Below are 10,829 nucleotides of genomic sequence, written 5' to 3' on the forward strand. Positions count from 1 at the left end.
TCCATTTAACCAATGGTTCCAAAGCACCCACCCCACTTCAGCTTCCAAGGGAGTCTCTATTGCCATACACCATTCAATACCTTTTATACTGAATCAGCAGCTATCAGATGCTGAGGGTAGACTCCTAGTTTTGAAGGGAGAAATAGCGTCACGTAAATTCACCCTAGCTAACTTGTACGCTGAGGACACATCCACTGTACAATGGCTCCTAAAAGCCTTAGATACTATTAAACTCTTTGTGGAAGGGCCGGTGATCTTGGGTGCTGACCTTAACCTAGTTTTAAATAGAGATGTCGCGAACATAAAATTTTCTGTTCGCGAACGGCGAACGCGAATTTTCGCAAATGTTCGCGAACCGGCGAACCGGCGAACCGCCATAGACTTCAATAGGCAGGCGAATTTTAAAACCCACAGGGACTCTTTCTGGCCACAATAGTGATGGAAAAGTTGTTTCAAGGGGACTAACACCTGGACTGTGGCATGCCGGAGGGGGATCCATGGCAAAACTCCCATGGAAAATTACGTAGTTGATGCAGAGTCGGGTTTTAATCCATAAAGGGCATAAATCACCTAACATTCCTAAATTGTTTGGAATAACGTGCTTGAAAACATCAGGTATGATGTTGTATCGATCAGGTAGTGTAAGGGTTACGCCCGCTTCACAGTGACAGACCAAACTCCCCGTTTAGCGCACCGCAAACAACCGCAAACAGTCCATTTGCACAACCGTAAACTCCCCATTTGCACAAGGTTGGATACCAAGCTAGCCATGTCCCGTTCCTTGTCCTCACTGACATCATTGAAGGTCTCTTCCTCCACCCAGCCACGTACAACACCAAGGGTCCCCGAAAGGTGACAACAAGCTCCCTGGGATGCCTGCTGTGGTTGGTCTTCCACCTCCTCAAAGCCACCTTCCTCCTCTGACTCCTCTTCTTCAGACTCCTCTCTCTGCGTTGCCGCAGATCCAGCAATCGACGACGACAAGGCTGTTTCTGGTGGTGATAGTGACCACAACTCTTCCTCTTCATGCTCATCTACGGCCTGATCCAGCACTCTTCGCAGGGCACGCTCCAGAAAAAATGCATATGGGATGAGGTTGATGATGTTGCCTTGGGTTTGACTGACCAGGTTTGTCACCTCCGCAAAGGGACGCATGAGCCTACAGCCATTGTGCATGAGCATTCAGTAACGCGGCCAAAAAATACCCAGCTTCGCAGAGGCTGTCCTCTTTTTTTTTTTTATTAAAAAAATCTGTTCTTAACAGTTTAATCTCTGTTACGTCCCCTATCAGGGGATGTGTATGGAATAGATTTTAGGAACCGGGAGATGGAAAAAGATGCTTGGTCGGTCCTCCTACTTTCAATATGGGGCACTGCGCGTGCGCCGTGCAATGTACTGTGCCACCAGATAGGAGTGGTGTGTTTAAGTAGTACTATTCCTATCAGTTTAATCCCTGTTATGTCCCCTATCAGGGGACGTGTATGGAATAGATTTTAGACAACCACAAAGAGTTGTCAATAGTTGACACACTCATGACATAAATTTTATTCCTCTATGCGTCAATCTTGGTGTAGTGATGACTGTGCTCGTGCGCACGTTTGGGAGATTGCAGGCGATGGGGGTTTTTCAAAGCCTATGGTCGTGCTGAGGTAGTTCAGTGACAGTTAAGTGACCCAGAAAATAATGATTCTGCACTGTGGGCCCATTGTTGGCCTAGTAGGCTTTAATGATCACCTTAGATGATCACAAAGAAAATGAATGTTTTTTCTATGCAAAATTATCCAGCCGATCGCTTTAGGTCTGTTCACAATGAAGCAACGACCTTATCATCTGGGGTGTGCCAACATTGCCATTGCCAACACACTCATAGAGGTGGTCGCTTCATTGTGATACGCAAGCCCCTTCACCACAACAAGGTAACGATCACAAAGGGGAATTGACACATGTATATGCCTTTTTTTGTTTTGTTTTTGCAGCCACAGTGCAGCACCAGAGGCCAGAAAAATTAGGCATGTACACATGCCTGAAAAACTAGATATTGTTGAACCCTAGTTGGTGGCAGATAAGTCACGCAAGTCATCCGGCATGCAGAGATAAAATACAGCAGCGTGTGGACCATTTTTAGCCCAAGGCAGCTCATCTCATCACCAGGCATTTATTAGTCAAATATATCGCCCACTGTCAGTCCCTTCAGGATCCATGCCTCATTCATCTTAATAAAGGTGAGGTAATCTAGACTTTTTTGACCTAGGCGACTTCTCTTCTCAGTGACAATACCTCCTGCTACACGGAAGGTCCTTTCTGACAGGACACTTGAAGCGGGGCAGGCCAGAAGTTCTATCACAAATTGGAATAGCTCAGGCCACAGGTCAAGCCTGCACACCCAGTAGTCAAGGGGTTCATCGCTCCTCAGAGTGTTGATATCTGCAGTTAAGGCGAGGTAGTCTGCTACCTGTCGGTCGAGTTGTTCTCTGAGGGTGGACCCCGAAGGGCTGTGGCGATGCATAGGACTTAAAAAGTTCTGCATGTCCTCCATCAACATCACGTCTGTAAAGCGTCCTGTCCTTGCCAGTGTGGTCGTGGTAGGAGGATTACTTTCACCTCTTCCCCTGTTAGATTCCCGCTGTGCTGTGACATCACCCTTATACGCTGTGTAAAGCATACTTTTTAATTTATTTTGGAACTGCTGCATCCTTTCCGACTTGCGCTAATTCGGTAACATTTCAGGCACTTTCTGCTTATACCGGGGGTCTAGTAGCGTGGCCACCCAGTACAGGTCGTTCTCCTTCAGCCTTTTTATACGAGGGTCCCTCAACAGGCACGACAGCATGAAAGACCCCATTTGCACAAGGTTGGATGCCGAGCTACTCATGTCCCGTTCCTCATCCTCAGTGATCTCACTGAAAGTCTGTTCTTCCCCCCAGCCACGTACAACACCACGGGTACCAGATAGGTGACAACAAGCACCCTGGGATGCCTGCTGTGGTTGATCTGCCTCTTCCTCCTCAAAGCCACATTCCTCCTTTGACTCCTCTTCTTCACACTCCTCTTCCAGCGTTGCCGCTGTTTCTGGTGGTGATGGTGACCACAACTCTTCCTCTTCCTCTTCACGCTCATCTATGGCCTGATCCAGCACTCTTCGCAGAGCACGCTCCAGGAAGAAAACAAATGGGATGATGTCGGTGCGACTGACTAGGTTTGTCACCTCCTCTAAAGGACGCATGAGCCTACAGGCATTGCGCATGAGCGTCCAGTAACGTGGCAAAAAAATTCCCAGCTCCGCAGAGGCTGTCCTAGCACCCCGGTCATACAAATACTCGTTGATGGCTTTTTCTTGTTGGAGCAGGCGGTCAAACGTTAGGAGTGTTGAATTCCAATGTGTCGGGCTGTCAAAAATCAAGCGCCTCACTGGCATGTTGTTTCGCCGCTGGATATCTGAAAAGTGCGCCATGGCCGTGTAGGAATGCCTGAAATGGCTACACACCTTCCTGGCCTGCTTGAGGACCTTCTGTAAGCCTGGGTACTTATGCACAAAGCGTTGTACAATCAGATTCAACACATGTGCCATGCACGGCACATGTGTCAACTTTCCCAAATTCAATGCCGGCAACAAATTGCTTCCGTTGTCACACACCACTTTGCCGATCTCCAGTTGGTGTGGAGTCAGCCACTGATCCACCTGTGCGTTCACGGCGGACAGGAGTGCTGTCCGGTGTGACTCTCTGCTTTCAGGCAAGTCAACCCCAAGACGGCGTGACACTGTCGTATCCGGGATGTGGAATAGCCCCTGGGGAGCTGGGGGGGTGCAGTTGATGTGGAGCAAGACGCAGCAGCAGAAGAAGACTCAGCTGAGGAGGTAAGCGAAGAGGATGGAGTAGGAGGAATAGAGGAGGTGGCAGCAGGCCTGCTTGCAAGTCGTGGCGGTGTCACCAACTCCTCTGCAGAGCCACGCATTCCATGCTTGGCAGCCGTCAGCAGGTTTACCCAATGCGCAGTGTACGTGATATACCTGCCCTGACCGTGCTTTGCAGACCAGGTATCAGTAGTCAGATGGACCCTTGCCCCAACACTGAGTGCCAGACATGCCATCACTTCCTTTTGCACAATCGAGTACAGGTTGGGGAATGCCTTTTGTGCAAAGAAATTTCGTCCGGGTACCTTCCACTGCGGTGTCCCAATAGCTACAAATTTTTGGAAGGCCTCAGACTCCACCAGCTTGTATGGTAAAAGTTGGCGGGCTAAGAGTTCCGACAAGCCAGCTGTCAGACGCCGGGCAAGGGGTAACTTTGTGACATTGGCTTCTTACGCTCAAACATGTCCTTGACAGACACCTGACTGTGGGCAGATGAGCAGGAACTGCTCAAGGCGAGAGACGGAGTGGCGGATGGTTGAGAAGGGGCAAAGAGGACAGCAGTGGTTGACGTGGCTGAAGATGCTGGACCAGGAGGAGGATGGCGGCTTTGAGTTTGTGTGCTGCTTGTACTCATGTGTAGTTTCAAATATTGCAATTTCGAGATTTCGCGAATATTTTGAATATAGTTCCATATATTCGCGAAATAGAATATTCGTATTTTTTTTTTTTTTCATCTGAAAATATAGGATTCCTCCCTGCTTCTTGCTTGTGGGTCAATGAGCCATCGGCCCACAAGCAACTGAATTGAAGCTGGAAGGAATCACGTTTTCAGATGGACCGGAATATTCGAAATAAAGAATATATTGCTGTATATTCAATTTTTGAATATTCGTCCTATTCTAATCGAAACCAATAATCTTGGTTATAATATTCGAGTTCACGAATATTACAACAGAAAAATCATAATGGTTAATATGTGTGCCCGAGCGCATGACAAAATCGTTATTTAATCAACTTCAGCATAGAACAAACACCCCGACAAGCGTCCCCGTCACCATGGGAACGCCTGTGGGTTAGAAAATACCATCGGATTTGAGTTTTCCCTGAGATCGTAAAACCTCAGATCCGATGGTATATTCTAACCCACAGGCGTTCCCATGGTGACGGGGACGCTTGTCAGGGAGCAGTATGCCAAAGTGGAATATTATTGCTCTAACTTCGTATTTTAGAATATTCTTAATATTGCTCTAACTTCGTCTTTTAGAATATTCGTAATATTCTAAAAGACGGAGTTAGAGCAATATTAAGAATATTCGTAAAATACACATAGATTGTAATTTAGCTAATATAGTGCTATAATCCTTTTTTTTTTTGTCTCTTTTTTTGCCTCTTCTGAACTTCAGTTTTGGAAAATATGTACACTATTAAAAAAATTACTTTAGCAGTATATTAGCTAAATTACCATCTATATGTGTATTTTACGAATATTCTTAATATTGCTCTAACTTCGTCTTTTAGAATATTCGTAATATTGCTCTCACTCCGTCTTTTAGAATATTACGAATATTCTAAAAGACGAAGTTAGAGCAATATTTAGAATATTCGTAAAATACACATATAGATTGTAATTTAGCTAATATACTGCTATAGTAATTTTTTTAATAGTGTACATATTTTCCAAAACTGAAGTTCAGAAGAGGCACAAAAAATTTGAGAAAAAAAAAAGGATTATAGCACTATATTAGCTAAATTACAATCTATATGTGTATTTTACGAAAATTCGTAATATTGCTCTAACTTCGTCTTTTAGAATATTACTAATATTCTAAAAGACTAAGTTCGAGCAATATTAAGAATATTCGTAAAATACACATATTAGCCTAGCCATAGTCATAGGAACGTTGCCTTATGCAGAAAATAAAATAAAAATCGTACGATTAATTTAATCGCATATTATTCACGATAAATGAAATAATTACGAATATTAGATTTCGACAAATATAATACGAATATTCAATTGAATATTTGCAAAATATCGCAAAATCGAATATGGCACCTCCCGCTCATCACTACTCATGTGTTGATCCCAAAGGCATTTGTGATTTGAGATCATGTGCCTTCGCAAAACAGTTGTACCTAGGTGGGTGTTGGACTTCCCACAACTCAGTTTCTTTTGGCACAGGTTGCAAATGGCATCGCTGGTGTCAGAGGCAGACACACAAAAAAAATGCCACACTGCTGATCTCTGCAATGACGTCATTCTGGTGGTGGCAACAGCATGCGTCGATTGGCGTGCTGTCTGGCTGACCCCGGGTGCCGATGCATGCTGTCTGACTGTGCCACTAGCTCCTTGCAACGACCTCCCCCTGCTTCCAACTCGTCTCCTCCTCCTCTCTGTCTCCCCATCTGTACTTTCCCCCTGTTCTTCTTCTCTTCGAGCGTGCACCCACGTGACATCCACGGACACATCGCCATCATCAACCGCTTCACTTGTATCTGACAACTCAGCAAAGGAAGCAGCAGCGGGTACAACATCATCATCATCACACCGGCCGTCCATGTGTGTAATGCTGCCTGACTGAGATATATCCCTGTTATCTACATCCTCTGGCAATAATGGTTGCGCATCACTCATTTCTTCCAACTGATGTGTAAATAACTCCTCTGACAGATCAAGTGAAGCAGCTGTGGTGCTAGTGTTGGTGGTGGCGGCAGGCAGGCGAGTGGTAACTTGAGAGGTGCCCGAAGCTGAGCTGGAGGAGGATGGTGCATCAAGGTTGCGAGCGGAAGCTGTCGAAGATTGGGTGTCCTGTGTTAGCCAGTCAACTATGTCCTCAGAACTTTTCGAGTTCAGGGTATGTGGCCTCTGAACACTGGGCATTATTCTAGGGCCAAATGGAATCACAGCACAGCACCACGACCACGACGGCCCCTGCGCGGTGGCCTGCCTCTGCCTGTCATTTTTTTTAGATTAGTTTAGATGTACTATGCGTGCAAGCTACTGTGACACCAGATATGAGTTGCGCTGGTGACACTATGCACTTGCAGGGCCTTAACCAGCTCCCGACCGCCTAACACAGGGATGCGTCCTGCGGGCGGCCGGGTTATTCCTCCTTGACGCATCGGTGCGTCATCTCGCGAGACGCGAGATTTCATGTGAACGCGCACACACAGGAGTGCGCGTTCACAGGATCGGGAGGTAAACGAGTTGATCTACAGCCTGCCAGCGGCGTTCATTCGCTGTAGATGCGATTTTGTTAACCCCTGAAAGGTATATCAGACGCTGTTTTGTTAACAGCATCTGATATACCTGCTACCTGGTCCTCTGGTGGTCCCTTTTGCTTGGATCGACCACCAGAGGACACAGGCAGCTCTGTAAGTAACACCAAGCACCGCACTATACTACACCCCCCCTGTCACTTATTAACCCCTGATCACCCCATATAGACTCCCTGATCACCCCCCTGTCATTGATCACCCCCCTGTAAGGCTCCATTCAGACGTTCGTATGTGTTTTGCGGATCCGCACATTGCCAGAACTATATAGAAAATGCCTTTTCTTGTCCGCAATTTGGACAAGAATAAGACATGTTCTATATTTTTGCAGGAACGGAAGTGCGGACGAGGATCTGCAGATCCGCAATTCCGGATCCGAGCGGGACAAAGTTTGTCCCCATAGAAATGAATGGGTCCGCAATTCCGTTTCACAAAATGCGGAACAGAATTGCGGACGTGTGAATGGGGGCTAAGGGTTTCTTATCACCGCCAGTTAGTTAGCCACTTGTTAGGTAGTTAGCGCCCACCGCACCGCAGTCACTGATTGGTCGCTGATTAGCGTCATCGCTGTCACTAATCAGCACTAGTACTATATAGTATCTGGAAGTGATCAAGACTGATCGCAATCAGATCTACAGTACATACCAAATGTTTGGACACACGTTCTCATTCAAAGAGTTTTCTTTATTTTCATGACTATAAAGGCATCACAACTATGAATTAACACATGTGAAATTATATACATAACAAACAAGTGTGAAACAACTGAAAATATGTCATATTCTAGGTTCTTCAAAGTAGCCACCTTTTGCTTTGATTACTGCTTTGCACACTCTTGGCATTCTCTTGATGAGCTTCAAGAGGTAGTCCCCTGAAATGGTCTTCCAACAGTCTTGAAGGAGTTCCCAGAGAAGCTTAGCACTTGTTGGCCCTTTTGCCTTCACTCTGCGGTCCAGCTCACCCCAAACCATCTCGATTGGGTTCAGGTCCGGTGACTGTGGAGGCCAGGTCATCTGGCGCAGCACCCCATCACTCTCCTTCATGGTCAAATAGCCCTTACTTTCAAAGTTTTCCCAATTTTTTGGCTGACTGACTGACCTTAATTTCTTAAAGTAATGATGGCCACTCGTTTTTCTTTACTTAGCTGCTTTTTTCTTGCCATAATACAAATTCTAACAGTTTATTCAGTAGGACTATCAGCTGTGTATCCACCTGACTTCTCCTCAATGCAACTGATGGTCCCAACCCCATTTATAAGGCAAGAAATCCCACTTATTAAACCTGACAGGGCACACCTGTGAAGTTAAAACCATTTCAGGGGACTACCTCTTGAAGCTCATCAAGAGAATGCCAAGAGTGTCCAAAGCAGTAATCAAAGCAAAAGGTGGCTACTTTGAGGAACCTAGAATATGACATATTTTCAGTTGTTTCACACTTGTTTGTTATGTATATAATTCCACATGTGTTAATTCATAGTTTTGATGCCTTCAGTGTGAATCTACAATTTTCATAGTCATGAAAATAAAGAAAACTCAATAAATGAGAAGGTGTGTCCAAACTTTTGGTCTGTACTGTATATCAGTACATTAGGGTCACCTTAGGCTCTACAAAAAACGCAGTATTCGCCCGATCAGGCCTGATCTTGTGAGCACACTTGCGTTCAGTCCGCCCCACCGCAGTGACATAAATATTGTTTTTTTCTGCAAAAACACCGTAAAATCTCTGCGGCACTATAAAGATCACTTTTGAGCTTTATGGATCTTTATTAGCGATCGCAGCTTTTTTTTTTTTTTGCATATTTTTTGGCAGAGATTTTTTCATCCACATTGACCTATGTGAATGAAGAAATCTGTGGCGTTCATTTTTTCTTTCAGCCCAGAGGCTGAACGAAAAAAAAAATCTCATTACCCGTATGCTCAATATAAGGCCTCATGCACACGACCGTGCCGTTTTTTTGCGGTCCGTGTTGACTTCCGCAATTTGCGGAACGGGCGCCGGCAATATAAATGACTATTCTTGACCGCAAAACACGGACAAGAATAGGACATGTTATATTTTTTTAGCGGGGCCGCGGAACGGAGCCACGGATGCGGACAGCACACGGAGTGCTGTCCGCATCTTTTGCGGCCCCATTGAAATAAATGTGTCCACATCCGAGCCGCCAAAAGGGCGGCTCGGATGCGGACCCAAACAACGGTCGTGTGCATGAGGCCTAAGGAGAATAGCAGAAACTCCTAATGCTGGCCATACATATAATGATTGCGGAGACCCTCAAATGCCAGGGCAGTACAAACACCCCACAAATGACCCCATTTTGGAAAGAAGACACCCCAAGGTATTCGCTGAGGGGCATAGTGAGTCTATGAAAGATTGAGCTTTTTGTCACAAGTTAGCGGAAAGGGAGACTTTGTGAGAAAAAAAAAAATATAAAAATTTCCGCTAACTTGTGCCAAAAAAAATAAATCTTCTATGAACTCGCCATGCCCCCCACGGAATACCTTGGGGTGTCTTCTTTCCAAAATGGGGTCACATGTGGGATATTTATACTGCCCTGGCATTTTAGGGGCCCTAAAGCGTGAGAAGAAGTCTGGAATCCAAATGCCTAAAAATGCCCTCCTAAAAGGTACTCGTTGGACTTTCGGCCCCTTTGCGCATCTTGGCTGTAAAAAAGTCTTTTTACATATACCCATGCTGGGTGAGAGAAATATCTCTGTAAGTTGACAACTTTGTATAAGAAAATGGGAAAAGTTGTCATTTACAGAGATATTTTTCTCACACAGTATGGGTATAAGTAAAAATACACCCCAAAACACATTGCCCTACTTCTTCTGAGTACGGCAATATGACATGTGTGACACTTTTTTGCAGCCTAGGTGTGCAAAGGGGCCCAAATTCCAATGAGTACTTTTAGGATTTCACAGGGTATTTTTTTACGTATTTGGATTCCAAACTACTTCTCACGCTTTAGGTCCCCTAAAATGCCAGGGCAGTATAAATACCCCACAAGTGACCCCATTTTGGAAAGAAGACACCCCAAGGTATTTTGTGAGGGGCATGGCGAGTTCATGTAAAATTTTATTTTTTGTCACAAGTTAGTGGAATATGAGACTTTGTAAGAAAAAAAAAAAACATTTTCCGCTAACTTGTGCCCAAAAAAATATATTCTAGGAACTCGCCATGCCCCTCACGGAATACCTTGAGGTGTCTTCTTTCCAAAATGGTGTCACTTGTGGGGTATTTATACTGCCCTGGCATTTTAGGGGCCCTAAAGCGTGAGAAGTAGTTTGGAATCCAAATGCGTAAAAAATGCCCTGTGAAATCCTAAAGATACTCATTGGAATCTGGGCCCCTTTGTGCACCTAGGCTGCAAAAAAGTGTCACACATGTGGTATCGCCGTACATAGGAGAAGTAGGGAAATGTGTTTTGGTGTGTATTTTTACATATACCCATGCTGGATGAGAGAAATATCTCGGTAAAATGACAACTTTGTATAAAAAAAATGGGAAAAGTTGTCTTTTACAGAGATATTTCTCTCACTCAGCATGGGTATATGTAAAAAGACACCCCAAAACACATTGCCCTACTTCTCCTGAGTACGGCGATACCACATGTGTGACACTTTTTTGCAGCACAGGTGTGCAAAGGGGCCCAAATTCCAATGAGTACCTTTAAGATTTCACAGGGCATTTTTTACGCATT

The 10,829-nt window shown here is 45.1% G+C and overlaps 1 pseudogene; it reads left to right on the forward strand.

Annotated features, from left to right (window-relative positions):
• The first annotated feature begins 1,225 nt into the window (after positions 1–1,225).
• On the forward strand, positions 1,226–1,401 carry LOC121000089 (annotated as a pseudogene).
• Positions 1,402–10,829: the final 9,428 nt, after the last annotated feature.

Source organism: Bufo bufo, chromosome 4, assembly GCF_905171765.1.
Source record: "Bufo bufo chromosome 4, aBufBuf1.1, whole genome shotgun sequence".
Lineage (NCBI taxonomy): Eukaryota > Metazoa > Chordata > Amphibia > Anura > Bufonidae > Bufo > Bufo bufo.